This window comes from Physeter macrocephalus, chromosome 15 (assembly GCF_002837175.3).
Source record: "Physeter macrocephalus isolate SW-GA chromosome 15, ASM283717v5, whole genome shotgun sequence".
NCBI lineage: Eukaryota > Metazoa > Chordata > Mammalia > Artiodactyla > Physeteridae > Physeter > Physeter macrocephalus.
In genome coordinates this window covers 34717620-34735273 of record NC_041228.1, presented here as the reverse complement: position 1 = coordinate 34735273, position 17654 = coordinate 34717620, and the positions used below count along the sequence as shown (strand labels likewise).

Below are 17654 nucleotides of genomic sequence, written 5' to 3'. Positions count from 1 at the left end.
ACATTTGCACAGACTCTCTCTCATGTATAAAGAGCGTTGCAGTGCTTCATCTCATTTGAGCTTCATGATAAACCTGGGAGGTAAAAGTCTCATATGTAAGACATGCTAGCATGGACTCATCAATTCTATTATATGGGTGAGGACATACCCAGAAAGGTTAAGTAACGTAGCCCAACGTCACCAGCTAATGAGTGGCAAAACTGGAATTATAAACCTAGGTCATCTGAGGCCTGGTGAGTTGTGCTTTTCATTATATCCTTCCCATCCGAGAGAAGCACCCCCAGCATAGGTCTCTTTGACCCAGTACCGCTCAGGTTCATATCATACAGAGTTCCTCAAAGGAATAATATCTGGGACTAGAAATTCTGATAGAAGGAAACTAGCACATAAGGGAAGGATCCTGAAATATTGAGTGCTATCTACCCTGATAAGGAAGACCTGAGGTAAACAGGGGGTTAAGGGAGTAAAGGGAGTGTTAGGAACCCCTGGAAGGATGGAGGCATGATGAGGCTCAAAAGGACAAGGCCAACCTCGGCCTGCTTCACCCCTTTGCCAAGGGTCATCCTCTTGGTGCTAGGATTCACTGTAATTGTAATTAAAGCAATTGTAATCCATCAATGCAACTTCTGCTCAAACCCCCCAATCTTTCTGAAGATGTGGTACATATATACAATGGAATATTACTCAGCCATTAAAAAGAATGAAATAATGCCATTTGCAGTAACATGGATGGACCTGGAGACTGTCATACTGAGTGAAGTAAGCCAGACAGAGAAAGAGCAATATTGTATGATATTGCTTATACACAGAATCTTTTTTTTTAAAGTGATACAAATGAACTTACTTACAAAACAGAAACAGTCTCACAGACTTAGAGAACGAACTTATGGTTACAGGGAGGCGGCGGGGGGAGGGGGGAAGGTGGGGAGGGATGGTTAGGGAGTTTGGGATTGACATGTACACACTGCTATATTTAAAACAGATAACCAACAAGACCTATTGTATGGCACAGGGAACTCTGCTCAATATTCTGTAACAACCTAATTGGGAAAAGAATTTGAAAATGAATAGATACACGTATATGTATAACTGAATCACTTTGTTGTACACCTGAAACTAACACAACATTGTTAATCAACTTTTATCTTTACTTTCTATAAAATAAAATGTTAAAAAAAAAAAAGAAAGCAAAAGAGCAATTTCCAGCTTCCAGTTCCCATTTGTCACAGGTGCCACCAAGATTTTGTGATCAGAAGGAACATCATCCGAACACAGGGCATAGAGGAGACCATTCAGATGGGAGAGAAGGATCAGACCAAAGTGAGGACAGGATACAGGAGCTGAGGAGAGGGACAGGAGGCATTAGGATATCACTTCCAACCCAGTGCCAGGGAGAAAATGGCAGGTGCTCCACTTTGGAAAGAAATCACATTTCATGTTACTCCAAACAACTTCCAGGGAGGCATCAACCCACATGAGAGGTCACACCTGGTATTATATCTCTGTAATGAGATGTACAACAGGCACTTTCAAGTGTTTAAAGTACTTGAATGTGCAAAGTTTCACAGTTGGTCACATGTTCATAACAGCTATGTGCCTCTTTCAATGGGGGAGCTGCCACGCCATGCTGGGATTCCACAGGGCAGCATGGCTTCCCCATTCATCAAAATAAAGCTGCTGAAAGAATCCTCTGGCAATTTTAACTACACAAAAATAGAAGACACCCCAGGCAGAGTGTGAGAGACCAATCTTGTAAACAGTAGGATGGTAAGGTATAAACAAGAATGGAAAGAAAACATACAGCCTTTAAAAAAAAAAAAAGTTGCTTTTGACAAGGACGATAAGATGGGAATAAACTGAGCCTCAAATATCTGGAACAAAAGCTCAGAGAAGTCTTAAATCACAAGCTAGATGGCTGCAGGAATTTGCAGTGACCCCTTCCAATCTGCCAACTCATCCTTTTTAGCATCAAGCTTGATTTTACGGACCCCCTCTTTCAGTTTTATATGCTTAGGTTTTTGTTTGTTTGTTTGTTCTTTTTCTTTCATGCACCACAACCAGCATTTTTAAGGCTGTTGCAACTTTCCTAAGTCACATCTTTCTTGGTCTCTGACCCCACAAACAACGTTGCTTTGGAGAAAGAACCACAAACCACAATATTTCCATCTTTCATTTGACCGAATCTCGTTCTTGCATGCAGGGAAAATATGTTCTCATACTTGTACTAAGTCTTGTGTTGTTAGAAGATGTAGTGCAGGGCTTCCCTGGTGGCGCAGTGGTTGAGAGTCCGCCTGTCGATGCAGGGAACGCGGGTTCGTGCCCCAGTCCGGGAAGATCCCACATGCCGCGGAGCAGCTAGGCCCGTGAGCCATGGCCGCTGAGCCTGTGCATCTGGAGCCTGTGCTCCACAAGGGGAGAGGCCACAACAGTGAGAGGCCCACATACCAAAAAAAAAAAAAAAAAAGAAGATGTAGTGCAGCAAAACTCCAGCATCTTCTGTCCTTTCAATCTTTCTACCAATAATTAAGCACTGAGCATGTGCTCTAGACAGTGGCCTGGGGATAACAGGGATGAACTGTCAGAACCTGGGTTTGAGGACCACTCAGTCCAATGGAGGAGAGAGACTCAGAAGTAAACAGTTATGAAAAGGGGTGAAGCTACCTTTAACCCTCCACTCTACAGTGATAATGTGCATGGGTTCCACTCAGACTTTTTCCACTCCCTAGCAGACTGCTTCCAGGCCAAAAATGCCTCTGCAGACCAACCGATCAGGGGATTAGGTACCGGTGGCTAAGCAAGCACAGCTATTGGACACTACTCATGCTCTCCTATGAAGGGAGGAGGTCCTTTCTAGGAAGCTATCCTCCATCCTCCTCCACCTCCATCATTGCCTCGCTCTGCATACCTCTTCTCAGCCTCAGACCTCCAAACTGCCTTGCTTGGACTTACAATCCTCCCTAGCTTTAGTTGTTATTATTATTGCGGTCACCCGTGTCATGCATATTTAGTATGTGCCAAGAACGGCCCATACGTTCACTTGTTGAATTTTCATGGCATCCTTGGCCTTTGTTATCGTGGTGTTATAAATGAAGGAAATGATCCCCAGAAAATTTTAGAAACTTGTGCAAGCCTACACAGCTGACAAGTAGAAAAACTGAGATTAGAAGACAGAACTATGTGATCAGAAAGACTCTTAAACAGTACACTGGTTTGCTCCATAGGCACATGTGGTCCAACTGCCCTGCTAGGTTATTTACACTATAAGGACAGATGATCAACATTTTCCATTCTTTTAACAGTTCCTAGGCAGGGTACACCTGTAAGCAAGCAGAGTAGGACTCTCCCTATGTGGTGTTATTTAAGGGAGACCAGACAAGGATGGGTTAAAAATATCTTCACTGTTGCTTATCACAGTGTCTGGAATTTCACCATTGGAGATACATTACTTTGGGTCTTGAAGTCTTTCTGGTTTCCAGGATTTCTCTATTAGAACAAGACTGCCCTACCTAGTAGTGTCATACTCAGCTGAGACCTCAATGACATCAGGGCCTCAGAGAATGAGTCACAGGAGAGATGCCTAGAAAGGAGCCTCGGATCTGGGAATAGCAAAGTGGTCCTGAGAGGAGGATGAGAGGTCCCAAAGTCAGGAGTGATCGTTTTGCTTGGCTGACCCCACCTCTGTGGTCCCCAGCAAGCACAGGGCGAGCCAAATGGAGCGTACATAAGTCTCGATCTGAGGAAACACTGCTTTGATCAGGTGTAAGAGTTGGAGGCATGGGGCATGGTGACAGATAGTCATCAAGTGCTGAGGAGCCTGAGCTTTGTGAAGGCGCAAAAGACAAGAGGCAGAATCCTTGCCCTCAAAGCGCTAACAGTCTCTTTGGGGAGAAAAAGTATCCCTAGCAAAGAATGGGTAAATGAGACAAGACAGGAATGACCAGGAACAGAATACACGTGCGATAGGAAACTCAGGAAAAGGAAAGCTCAGTGTGGGAGGATGTGGTGTGGGCATTAGTGGGGACACAGGACCCCAAGGACAGTACGAAATAAAGAGGTATGATGAATGAGTTGGTGAATGCCTGTCTTATGCCAAAAGAAGACTCAGGTGACAACGACGAATTGCTACCTCGGTACTCCCAAACAAGGAAATCCAGCTCAGATTTGATCACCATGATGCAAAATGATGTTAAGGTGGTCTAGAAACAAAATCTGAAGACAGATATAATGTACAGAGATACTATTTACAATATATACTACTTCAAATTAAACTCAGGTCTTTCGATAAAAAGATCGAATGGTTGCTCCAATCGTACTATTAAAAAATCCAGAATTTCAGTAATAGGTGAAAATAACAGATTTATATATTAAGGTACATGGTGAATAAATCTGATGAAATCATTAGGCAAGACTAAACCCCTCTAAAACCAGGGGGAAGAGATATGATGATCACCACAGGCCAACAACACTGGCAAATTCCAAGACATTCCCCTGGATTCAGTTCTGATAAGAATGCTTTATGCTGTGACCAAAGACAGATGCTCTTCTTCTGGGCTTTCACTTAATAGTTCCTTCCTAAGCAGGAAAGGTTACTTCTATTTACTCTAACTTATCTTGTATTTTTTTTTTTTTTAAAAAAAAGGTCCCTTTATTTAATTTCTACAAAGAAAACATCTCCAAGGAAGAAAGAAAGGAAGCAAGCAAGCTTTGACCTTTATTTGCTACATGAGCTATTTTACCAATAGCTACAAGTGATTATGTTTTCACCATTCTGAATAACAACCCTTTGCACCCCTTGGCATAAGAAAACTGATAGCTGCAGCCTAAGGCTTAGCTGTGAGTGAGTAGAAAAATACGGCAGAAAAAGACTAGAAAAAGGGTGAAGGGTAAGGGAGGAGGAGCCACAAGAAATCATTTCTCCTTTGAGTTTCTTAAGTAAATTATTGCAATACATATTTTCTTTTCATGTCAACTTGGCTGCTAATGAGCTTCATTTCCACAAGTTACCTGTTTTCTTTAAGGTGGCTGCATATCTGAGACAAACTGCAAAGGTCTCTGGTTCAATCTGCTAATAGGTTTGTATTAACCTCCATGGAGATGCACAGACAGTGAACACATTATCCAAACCCACAATTCAGACGCAGGGTCTATCAAAGGGTACTTGTGCTTTATTTCCAGATGCAAGCAGCAGCTTGGCAAATGCAGTTCCAATGACTAAATGTTAGGATTTCTGGGACATTTTGATCTTATAAGGAGCAATCAGGAAAAAAAAAAAAAAAATTGTGTTCCTGAAAATCTGGGTGGTGATTACAAAACTGGAGCAAAATGACAATAGCAGAATTTCTGTATTTACTATTTTATAAGAAAAGGATTCAGAACCCATAAAAAGAAATCAGTGAAAATGGATATTTATACATTTAAAATATACAAATTTATAAGCATCATGTAAAATGTAAAAATTATAAATTAAATAGTATCATCCTATTAATAATTATTAGTAGGCAGAGCGTAAAAAGGTTAAGTATTAAAAAACTAAACAGTCTCAAAAATGAAAAAAATTAAGTTATGAAATGTTGAAAATGAGATCATATTATTTGGACTTTTATAATGAGAGTGCATAAATTTTGTTGCCACTGAGAACATATTTTTGTGCAAATTTCTTCACTGAAAAGGAAAAAACAACACCCTAATCAGGAAAACAGTGATGTATTTATGAGCTATCTCCAAATATATTTCTCTGACTCCTTCATCTTCAAATACTCCTCAGAGTTTAAAAATATTCATCCAAGTTCAATATAATGTTGTGTATCTGTGTGTGGATGGGTGGGATGAAACTTATTTAGTTACCTCGAGTTGTAGTTTGCTTGAAGGCAACAAGCAAGCATTTCTGATTTGTTCTCCTTTTATTTGGTTTGCTCCTGTATGCCCAGCTGCCTGTGTCGGTTTCACAACTCTCCTGTTGTAGTGGACACACCCTAACGTGACTGCCCACTGAGTCACGCCCTAGGATGATCCCCTCCCCTGGAGTGCAGGCACAACCTGTGACTCGCTCCCAAGCCAAGAGAATACTGCAAAGCCATAGGGGATAGTCACTCCCTTGATTAGGTTACACTATGTAAGTCTCCGTCCTAGCAGACTGGGGTCAGAGATTCTCCTGCTGGCTTTGAAGTCAGCTGCCACGTTGTGACAAGGCCTGTGAGAAGCAGTCAGCCACGTGGCAAGGAATCCTGAGTGATACCTGGGAGGTGAGAGCACCGCAGGTGACAGTCAGCAAGAAAACAAGAGACCTCAGTCCTACAACCTCAAGTGAATGCCACCAACAACCACATGAACCTAGAAGAAAAAAACATCGGGCTCCAAAAAGGAACACAACCCAGCCAACATCCTGATTATACCCTTATGAGACCCTAAGCGGAGGACCCAGGTAAGATACACCCAGATTCCCAATCCACAGAAACTGCGGGATAATGGTTACATGTTGTTTTACGCCACTAAATTTGTTATGCTGTTAAATTTGACAATCCACTTCGAACTCCAATAACAATTATTCTTGCAAAAAAGGTCTGTGTTGCCAGGGCTATTTTCTTCCTCCGTTTGAGGATAACAGAAATATAACCTAAAGCTTTATAGATGTGTACACCTCTGTCCAATTCAAAACTTTAATGCAGAATATAATTATCCATGTATGAGTCTCAAAACATAAATTAGCTGAACTCAACATTTTTCAAAAAACTATTATCTTGGCACTTGAAAATTGGAGAACATACCTTCAAACCACTTTTTAAAAAATGTGCATACTTCATTATTTTTTAGAATAAAGTTTTAGTTTTGAAAGTTTCAGATTTGCAGAATTATTGTGAAGCTAGAACAGAGAATTCTTGTATACCCCGCTCCCAGTTTCCACTGTTATTACATCTTACATTAGGATGGTACATCTTTCACAATTAGTGAGCAAATATTGATACATGTTTATGAACTAAACTCCATACTTTATTCACATTTCCTTAGCCTCTACCTAATGTTCTTTTCCTGTTCCAGGATCCCATCCAAGATACCACCTTACAGTTAGCTGGCCAGTTGCCTTAGGCTTCTCTTGGTTGTGACAGTTTCTCAGACTTTCTTTGTTTTTGATGACCTTGGTAGTTTTGAGGAGGACTATTCAGGTGTTTTGTAGGATGCACCTCTATTGAAATTTCTCTTATGTTTTTCTCATGATTAGACTGGGGTAATATGTTTTGGGAGGAAGATTACAGAGGTCAAATGCCATTCTCATCTCACATAATATGAAGGATACCTACTATCAATACGGCCTATCTCTGTTAATGTTAACCTTGACTACCTGGCTTGAGGTAGTGTTTGTCAGGTTGCTCTATTGTAAGTTACTCTTTTTTAAAAAAAATCTCACCCCCTTTCCATACTGTGCTCTTTGGAAGAAAGAAACTCTGTGCAGCCCCATCTGGAGTTATGCTTTACCTCCCATAAAGCAGAGTATCTACATACATTATTTGGAATTCTTCTGCATAAGAGATTTGTCTATTTTACTCATATATTTATCCAATCATTTATTTATATCAGAATAGATAGTTATCAGATTTGGGTTATACCTCAATACTAGTTATTTATCTTGTGGTTCAAATTCTTCCAATTTTGGCCACCGGGAGAACTTTTAGTTGGCTCCTATATCCTTTCAACATACATTGTGTCACAGTCATTGTTACGACATTTTGTTTTTGTTTTACCTTTTTTCTTTTAGTACTTCCTTACTTTCTGGCACTATAAGATACTCCAGGCTCATTTTGCATATTTCTTGCCCCAGTCCTCAATCAGCCGTTTCTCTGGTTCTTTTTATTGGGAAATAATATTGAAACCAAGATTTGAGTGGTAGATATATTTATTGCTACTGGAGCATTACTGCTTCTAGGCTAAACCAGTTTTTCAATCTCTAAATCTGGAATCTCAAAATATCCCTATATGTTTAATATATTTTAAGTTGTTCAACAAACATTTTATAGAGATTACCACATGCCAGGCATTATTTTAAGCATTTTGTAAATATTCACTCATCTAATTCTTGTAATAACCTCATAACAACAACAACAACAAGAGAAGTAGTTTTATTAGCCCCATCTTGTGGATGGAAAACCCCGGGCACTGAAAGGTTTGGACCTATGACCAAAGTCATGAAGCTAGTAAGTGGCAGAGCCAGGACCTGAACCCAAGCATCTGGCCAGATTTGGGGCACTAACCAGTGCACCACATTGCCTCACACTAGTGAGGACCTCAAAGAGCATAAAATTAATGAATTAATTAATCCACCCATTCATTCTCCAACAAATTTCTATTATGTGCCCATTAGGTGCTGAACTCTCTGCTAGATGTTAATTGGTGCTTAATGCCATTTGAGATACTTCTTGGACTATGGCCCAATTTAAAATGGAAGAAGAAGCTGTTGTAATGTGCCCCTTGAGAGGACTCTGGCAGCTGCCTGGGATGAAGATGGTACATAAAAAACACTCCACTAGGTGGCTGCAGATATACTTTATTATGCTACAGGCAATATTCAAGAGTGCTAAGCAGTGCCTTATTTATTTAATTTCTATCCATTATCCTTTTCACAAATTTTAAAGAGAGGGTTTATTATCTTTCCTGTATATGAAACTTCCTTTTTTTCTCCATAAATTTATTTATTTATTTATTTTTGGCTGCCTTGGGTCTTCACTGCTGCATGTGGGCTTAGTTGCTCCGCGGCATGTGGGATCTTCCCAGACCAGGGCTCGAACCCGTGTCCCGTGCATTGGCAGGTGGATTCTTAACCACTGCGCCACCAGGGAAGCCCCAAAACTCCCATTTATTATACTACTATTCACTGATAAAATATCTGAATGAAACTCTCTCTGGTGAAAACCACTGAACAAAACTGAGATTTCCATTTACAGCGACTGAAAGAAAATTTAAAATGTATACTTACTTTATGACTGTCGCTAGTGGGTGGTTCCAAGGGACCAAAGCTGAGATGATCTAAAAGAAAACAGGCAAAATAAATAAGTTGAATGAAAAAATCTTAAAGGATTTTTTAAAGGTCATTTATCCCCACATATGAACTGGCAGAACTCTGCGAGGCATCCCATGACTCGGCCTTAGTTATCAATACCCTTTTGGGGAAGGGAGTGCAAGTGGGGTAGAGGTAGAACTCTCCAGAAAGGACTTGCCTAGAAAAGGCATCAGAGGCAGAAATGGGGAGTCGGGCATTGACCTCTTGTTGATATTTATAAACTCCTTGGAAGAGAATACAGATCCAAGGGAAGGGACAGTCAGGAACATGGGTCTTCATTTTGCACTTCAGAACAAGCACCAAATGAGCCTCCTTTTAGATGTACCAAAGTTTAGGTACATTCCAAAAAGAATTAGCAGACACAGGGTCATAATGTAACAATAAGAAATCATGATAAATAGGTCAATAAGTGAGATAAATGTATTGGTTAGATTCATAGTTCAGAAGAAATGAATGATCAAAGCTGTTAGCCCAGGAGGAGGCTGTATGGGAGGGAGCCTGGGAGGAGGGCGGCTCAGCGTGTCTGACTGAGAAGGCTTGGAGGAAGGGGGTGTGGTCGGCTGAATCCCATCGCCAATGGACACGGGGAGGGGGCCGTCTCTCAGACTGTGTTTCTCGCATTTATAACCTCTCTTTGAGAAAAAGCGTATTTTAGAACTCTGGGAACACTAGTTTTTAGACAATCTAATTAGTCTACCTACTACAGTTTCAAAACTATCAACAGGGTCAAAGCCCTCTTGGGAGATCTGTAAAAAAAAGAAAAAATTCCCAACTCATATCATTTAATTCTTAAATATCAGAGTGTTACTTGTATTAGGAATAAATACCAAGAAATGCACAATTTGGGGGTTTCTAAAAATCCTCCTTTTTATTAAAAAGAATCAACTGGAGTAATTTGAGAAGAAAAGATGTTCCAACTGACATGTTAGAAAAAAATAATATTCCACCGATTTCTGTGTATTTGATGATGTATTAAATCATTGCAAAATGCATCTCAGTCAATAAACGAAGGACTCATATTCCTCCAAGCATTTAACAGGGAACTGAATACAGTTAAAGCAGAACTAGGAACTTTACCAAAGAGTTAAGAGATTTGTCCCTTTGAACATAGTTAGAGGCGATATATTTCAGTGGTTAAGGACCCTCAGGCAATACTGAACCTCTGGATGTACCACAAATAATAGTTATTATGCTATTTTTAGTTCTGGCACTGTAAGAATTCTGATGTAAGACAGATTCTTAGTTTTTTCTTACTACAATAATCGGTACATTTTAATAATATAGATATTTAAAAGATATTTTGGCTTAATATAATGTAATCTTTCCAAGCATGATTTTTTTTTAACTAAAACAAAAATCTGTGAAATGGTTTTTGTATATTTTCCTTTATCTCATAGTTACTTTGTTAACATATAAGTGCATTACAATTTGAAAAGTGATATTTTAGGCTTTTTCACTGTTAAGATGTGGAACTAAGTCAAATGAATTCAGTGTTTTACATTTTAAAATACATATAATTAACTCTGTTTCAGAGCTTCAGATTTTATTGAAAACAAAACAAAACACAGATGCTGAGTTAAAGTGGCAAGGTGAATAAATAAGCAGTTTACCAGAGCTGACCAGACACAGGGCCCCAAAGGCTTCCTTTAGTGTCAGAGTGGACAGGCCATTAAAAACCAAGCCTGTCGCTGGCATCCAAGTCAGCTGGGTGAGACCAGGAGAAGAGTACACCACCTGAGAGGTATCAAAGCTCTGTCTGTTCTCTATGCCACTGGACAAGTCTCATTGATTTGCTCACAGAGGCACACTGAAACAGCCTATCTTACCTATTTTTTCCTCAGAGATTGATAAGAAAATGATGGAGGTGGGGTGGGAGGGGCAAGGACACATGGGAAAGCAGGTGTAAATAATCCACAGGGTATATATGCATTGTTTATATAATAGCTGCTTTCATTGAAACAGATACAGAAGAGAAATTTTGTAGACTACATGCATATCTTGCTAATTCAAACGATCATGTCAGGGAGACAAGGGTATAAGGTAGAGAGAACACAGGTGTGGAAGTCAGGAATCCTGGGGTCTAACCCCAGCATGGCCGTTAGTTAGCAGGGGGCTAACTGTGGAGCAGTCACTTACCATCACTAGATCTCTATACTCCGAGAATGTATGTAACCACTCTAAAATCCCTTTTGACATCCATTTTCTTACTTTTCCTTTAAGATCTCTATCAGGAAGTTTATTGTTTATGAACAAATGAATACGGCCAGCCAAATTAGCTTTTTCAGAAGGCTGAAGTGAATCCTTTTTTAATGGTGATAGTGCTTAAAATAGTCACCGTATATATTTTGGTTTGCATACACAAACTTCAAGGTCTATGATACGAAAGTCTGAAAACATTTGGATAAAAACTGCTTTAAAAGGTTTTAAATGTTATATGAAGATATTGTACAGTTACCAACACCATTTAACCATTATTTCTAACTACCTGATCAGTCAGTGTTACCATCCATTCATGCTAACAATGAATGAAATGGTTTCAGGTCTTAGTGTTGGTATCTAACTTTTTACCCAAAACATGGCATTTTCACTGAGCAGTATATTCTGACAAGTACTTATAAATAGAATCAAATGGCTTTTTACATTTCATTTTAATTTGATTTAATAAGTCTAGTAATTTGAATTTCAGCATCTAAGCCTAACTTTCTTCTGGAAGTGAAAAAGGCTTAATATTTATTCATTTAGAAAAAAATGTAACATGCTCCAAAACACAATTCAACTGGAAACAGATGATATTCATCCTCTCAGGGGCACTTAGCATAAGCTAAATATATTCACAGCACAGCTGACCATTTATAAACCCAGCTACCGTCACGACCAGAGAGCTGTGTCAGTGGCAGTCCATTCATTGGTCTGAAGTAAAAAGCCATGAATCCTGCTAGGGTGGAGGCCATGTCTGAACATCATGCAATCAACACTGGCTCTACTTTACACAAATGTTTAATAAAAATATTTTAAAGCACTTCATTGTCTTGTTTTCTACTTTTAGACTGAGTACTTAAATGAGGATTAATTTAGTACTTTCCACTTCAGGAAACATGGACGTTAAGTATGGAGGGAGCAGATTTAATAGGAATCCAGTTTCCCTCAAAGGACCATTGCTATTGCCCCTGTTTCTCACGGCACAACCTCACTTGGGCTAGGTGCTCTCCTGAGCTTCCTTCAGATGCCACGATTCATTCTGGTGCCATGACTCTGGGGCTCAAGTTGTGAGGAATAGATATTTTTCTCATTTCTTTCTCAGACCTGGTCGTAAATTCAAAAAGCAAGTTACAAGAAAATAAAAACAATAATAGCACAAAGAAACCAACCTGATTCCAGAGAAGAGAGATCCACTAAATAGGGGGTTAAAGAAATGTCTTATTCAGCTAACTGGTCAGTCAACAACAGAGAACTGACGAGCGCAGGAATTCCAGGCCACCTGCAATGCCCCTCTTGGGAGAAAGGCTGGCTGGCTCACAAGCAGAAAAATACAGTCATCCAATAGCCACACATAAGGGGTGTGTGTTTATCCATTCATTCAACAAGCACTAATTTAGCATCCACAGTGAGGCAGGGGCTAGTCCTAGAAATGAATGACATGACTTCACCCCTAAGGGGCTCACTGCTGGACAGGGCAAGCCAGCTAGTCACTTATGAGAGACAAATAAGCAAATAAACTAATCAAAATGGGAGCAGTTGAATGACAGACTCATACAAACACGGATAACCAATCTGAGCAACACCTCCACACACTCCTCACTCCTTCCTTTCCCTGTCTTATGGTTGTTCTCATCAGTGATCTGTCATTAGCCCTGCTGCCACTTGATGTCATCTATTTATTTGTTTCTGTTTGGTTGTCTGCCCCCCCACCAACTCAAGTATGTCCTTGATTTCTTGGGCTCACTGAGGTAAACCAGCCCCCAGAAGAGAAACTGACACCTAGTAGGTGGCTCAGTAAATATTTGTTTACTAAGTGAATGTATGAGTGAATAAACATCATAGAAGTTACTCAGAAAAAGGAACGACTGTCTAAAAAGATGGGAGGAAATGAGGTTGAGTTCTTATAAAAAGCAATTAAATTTTGACAAAAAGGAAGTTGAGAAGTCAGTTGAGAGAAATTGGCTTAGCAGGTCTTCAGAAACACCCAGCGATAGGTCTGTGGAGAACAACAGGTAGTTTTGTCTGTCCAGTGTCCTGTCCTCATGGCTTTGGTGGGGCGGCCAACCCCAGACTTCACTCTTCTTACCACGGGCGAGGGCCCAAACCCAAGCGGGGCCGTCTGAACCTCCCTCGTGGGCATTCAGAGGCGGCAAGACAAGAGGCTGCGCGGTCAGCAGCGCAGCACCTCACAGGATGGTTCGCTCACTCGTTCCTGCTTTGAAGACCCTCAATTGCCCTGGTTCCGCATTACCCAAGGCCTCTTCCCTCAGTCAGCTCTTCCCTCAGTTCTATAAGCTATTTTTTTCAGGCTCCAGTCAGTAATCTCCGTTTATTTCTGTTGGTCACATCCAAAGCTCTCTATGACCACAGGGTCTGATTAAAGATCAATGTGGTTTACAGGGACTCTCAGGAAAGAATTTTCCTCGAACACTGACCATGTGCAGGTGCTGAGCTAAGCTCTCTATAGGAGTTATCCCATTTAATCAACAGAACCATCTCTATGAGTGCCCATTCCCACTTTAAAAATGAGGACACTGACGTTTACAGACGTTAAGTGTCTGAGCTTAGCTCAGAGGGGCACAGGTGAGCTGACTGAGGTGTAGGCAGGGCCCAAAGGGAGTATGGATTTTATTCTGAGTGCAACTTATTCTCCCATTATTCCCATAAGAAAACACATCAAAGAAAACAAACCTAAAAAAAACAAGGAAAGTATTTTAACAAATATTTTCATGTCTATTAATGCCTAAGCAGCCGACCAAGTGCTATACTCTTGCAACGCCGGGCTGCAGATTGAATGATGATCCAGGAACCGACTGGAAAATGATCCCGCAAAAAGCTTCACACGGCAGCTGTTCTAGGAATCCTTAGCAGATATGAATTAAGAAATGGACAATCTCTCCAAGATCGTACGAGGTAGAGACGATGACCCGCATTTTATACAAGGAAAATGAAGCTCAGAGGGGTCCATAGCTAATTAGGTAGAAGAAGCAGAATTTATGACCAGGCTTGTCTGACATCAAATCTCAGCCATAACCATCATGCCACATTTCCCCCAGATTCAATTTAATAAAATACCATGTTGTTTGATCAACATTACTGAAGAATTATGTAAGCCTCCTGCACCACAGAGATTCTGTAAAAAAAAAAAAAAAAAAAAAAAAAAAAAAAAAAAAAACTTAAAAATATAACTTTGGGCTTCCCTGGTGGTGCAGTGGTTGAGAATCCGCCTGCCGATGGAGGGGACGCCGGTTCGTGCCTCGGTCTGGGAAGATCCCACATGCCGCGGAGCGGCTGGGCCCGGGAGCCAGAAAAAAAAAAAAAAAAACTTAAAAATATAACTTTGGGCTTCCCTGGTGGTGCAGTGGTTGAGAATCCGCCTGCCGATGGAGGGGACGCGGGTTCGCGCCCCAGTCCGGGAAGATCCCACATGCCGCAGAGCGGCTGGGCCCGTGAGCCATGGCCGCTGGGCCTGCACGTCCGGAGCCTGTGCTCCGCAACGGGAGAGGCCACAACAGTGAGAGGCCCGCATACCCCAAAATATAAAAAATAAATTTTAAAATATATATATATACCTTGTTGGATGAAAATTTTTCACACTTTCTGCACTTTGTATACCAAATGCCCATGTTAATCACATGAATGTGATTGATTCCATGTTGCTGCCCTCATGCACTTTGAAATGTAAACACCTGTTTGCTCCTAAAAGAAATGGGCCTATATTACAGACTCAGAACACTGTATTATTATTTTAGTTTCCTGTGTTTTATTTTTTTCCTGTCTCTTTATTCACTTAAGAGACTTTATTTCTTGCAATTTTCAGTGTGACTGCCTCTTGAAACTTTTCCCTGGATACTAACACGCTATTTGTTATTTACTTGGGATTAAGAAACCTGACAACTTTGTTTGTTAGCATTCTTAGTAAAAGAAGAATAAAGGGAAGCCAAGCAAGGAATATTAAATGCAGAAACAAAGGGCTGTGGAAGATAATGTGGCCTGGGGGCCTGACTTCAAAGGGCAGGCCTGCAGGGTGTCCTCAGAGGAGGGTAGGGAACGAGCCAGAACAGAGAGCAGAGGCCAGACCGTGTAGGACACGGATCATCCAGAAGGTCCTTCTGAGTTGGCAGTTTATAACATAGGGCACACTCTTTTATGGGAACAGCATTTTACATGGTGGCTGGGTTGTCAAACCATACTTTAAAATTTTATTTAATCTATTATATACAGGAAACGTTTTCCCCTCGATTCTATGAGAAAGTGAAATAGGAGCAAGAAATCAGAAAGTCAGGTAAATATTGTAAGGCCATAGCCTCTAAAAGAAAAAGGAGGAGGAGGAGGAGGTGGAGGGGCAAAGGAAGGAAGGAGGGAAAGAAGGGAGGGAGGGAGGGGTGTTTCCTTGGTAGAGGGGGTGTAGGAGGTCAGATCCAGGTTTGTGGTGTCTGAGCTTATACAATTAGCAGCCCTTTTAAAATAAATACAAATTATAAAACAAAATTAAATATAAATGGGGATATTTTTTAGAATGAAAAAAGTATATTATAGAAATTACAAATTTTAATAACTGAAAAATAGCTTACCATAATAATATATGTTTAGTAATTAACTACCAGATACATGTAATATATGGAAGTGACTGTAAAATCACATAAATATATCTTATTAAGCCCATATAAAATGTCCCCAACTCAGCTTCCCCTGACTGATCCCAAAAATGCCTCTGGCTATGCCAACACCTCTCCCCGTGAGGGTAAAGGCAATCACAGTGGAAAGAGACAGTGCTCTTAACCAACTGTAGTCAAAATCTCCTCTGAAAATCTTACAAAAATACGTGACCAAGGAAACCCAAGGCTAGGGTGCCTTAAGCATCCGAGCTCAGGGTAGATGCTGTGCCTTTCCCTCCTCCATGTCCGCCCTATTCCCAAGATCAGAGGGCCCTCTTCCTCTCATATCACCACAAAGAGGAAGCAGAAAAGAGTCCATGCTCCTGCTTTAATCAGTCAGGAGAGCTCAGGTCTCCTGATCCAGACTCATCAAAACGTGCCACCTTCCACAAGGCACACAAGGGAAGCTGTGCAGCAAGACGATTAGCAACATGGATCCCACTGGAGTTTTATGGAGTCTTGGCTCTACATCTTCTTTCTGAGATAATCATAAAAACAGCTGCGTCCAAATCTTCCTTCATCAGCACGCGTGTGCATGTGTGGGGCATGGGTGTGTCCCTCTGCAGCCAGGACATCAAGTGCTCTGGCCATGACTTCAACTTTTCCTATTTCAGGGAAGTGGTGACATGGCTGGTCTGGCAGCCTCTATTTGCTTCTACTGCAAAGCTTGTACAACTCCTTTTTTGCAGGTTTTGCCAGTGACTTGGCCTTCTGAACTGGAAGCTCCTTATCAGTATCATATAATCAGGAGCAGGTTGTGCCCCCAGCATCAGTGTTTCTGGCATCACTGAGCCTGAAATTAGCCTGGACCATTCCACCAACTTTCCTTATGGGTCTTGGGGTCAGCTGGCCCAAGGGAGATTCAGTACTATCTGTATTCCAAGGATCAGTGAACAAGCGAATGTCCACCCCAAGGCGAAAAGGGCATTTACTACCCAGTGGTGATTTGGACTTTACATGAGAACCTGGTCGATGACCTAGAGCATCTCTGTTATCTGAGGTCTGGGTAAGAAGCCAAAACTCCTCCCTTAGAGCCGGGCTGGGCTCTTGTCCACAAGGCTGGCTGGGTCATGCTGCCGGTCCTAAAGCACCCTGTGTGCATCTGAAGTCAGGAACTCTGCCAGAAAAATGGAAAGTGGAGTCGGGGAGCAGAAAGAACTCAGGGCTGGGGACTCAAGTGAAACGTGTGTGACTCTATGTCCTGAGCTGTGAAACAGTCACAAACATTATTTGGCAAGAAATAGGAACATGCGTGACTGTATGTCCTAACAGATGTCTCACGTGACAATTAATAATCTTTCTTTTCTTCCGTTTTTGTTTGGTTGGTTTTTGCTGTCTCTTTTTTCTTTTTAGCACAGCTCCTCTCATTTGTGGGTACAGGCCGGTCCCATGCAGAGCACGTCACATACATTATCTCTTTTATTTCACATAATAGTCCTAAAAAGGAGGAATCATTGTTCTTACTTCACACATGAGGGAACAGAGGCTTTGGGAGGTGACAGCTATATTAATGGGTATGCCAAGCCTGTTCTATTAGGAACACTCAGTATCTTTTTCTTGATAGACAGATGCCATCATAGGCTAGAGTAGAGGTCTTTTCTTTGGCACCCTGCGTCACATCCTGCCCGCCCCTCTGCTTTCTGCTGCAACTGGAGGACTGGTGGAGGGGGTGCAGACTCCTCTGGGGCTGGCAGTGCTCTCCTAGGTATCTTCCGACTTTCTGCCTCCAGTCCTTCCCCAGTGCTGGG

General features: G+C 41.2%; 1 protein-coding gene across 5 annotated transcripts in view; it reads right to left on the bottom strand.

The window, feature by feature from the left end:
* Nucleotides 1–17654, bottom strand: part of NCALD (neurocalcin delta) — a 458484-nt gene that overhangs the window by 192794 nt on the left and 248036 nt on the right. For all 5 annotated transcript variants that reach the window (XM_055091026.1, XM_055091029.1, XM_028500448.1 and 2 more), the window contains one exon: nucleotides 8966–9015. The gene's annotated coding sequence lies outside the window, so the exon portion shown is untranslated. The remainder of the gene's footprint in view (nucleotides 1–8965; nucleotides 9016–17654) is intronic.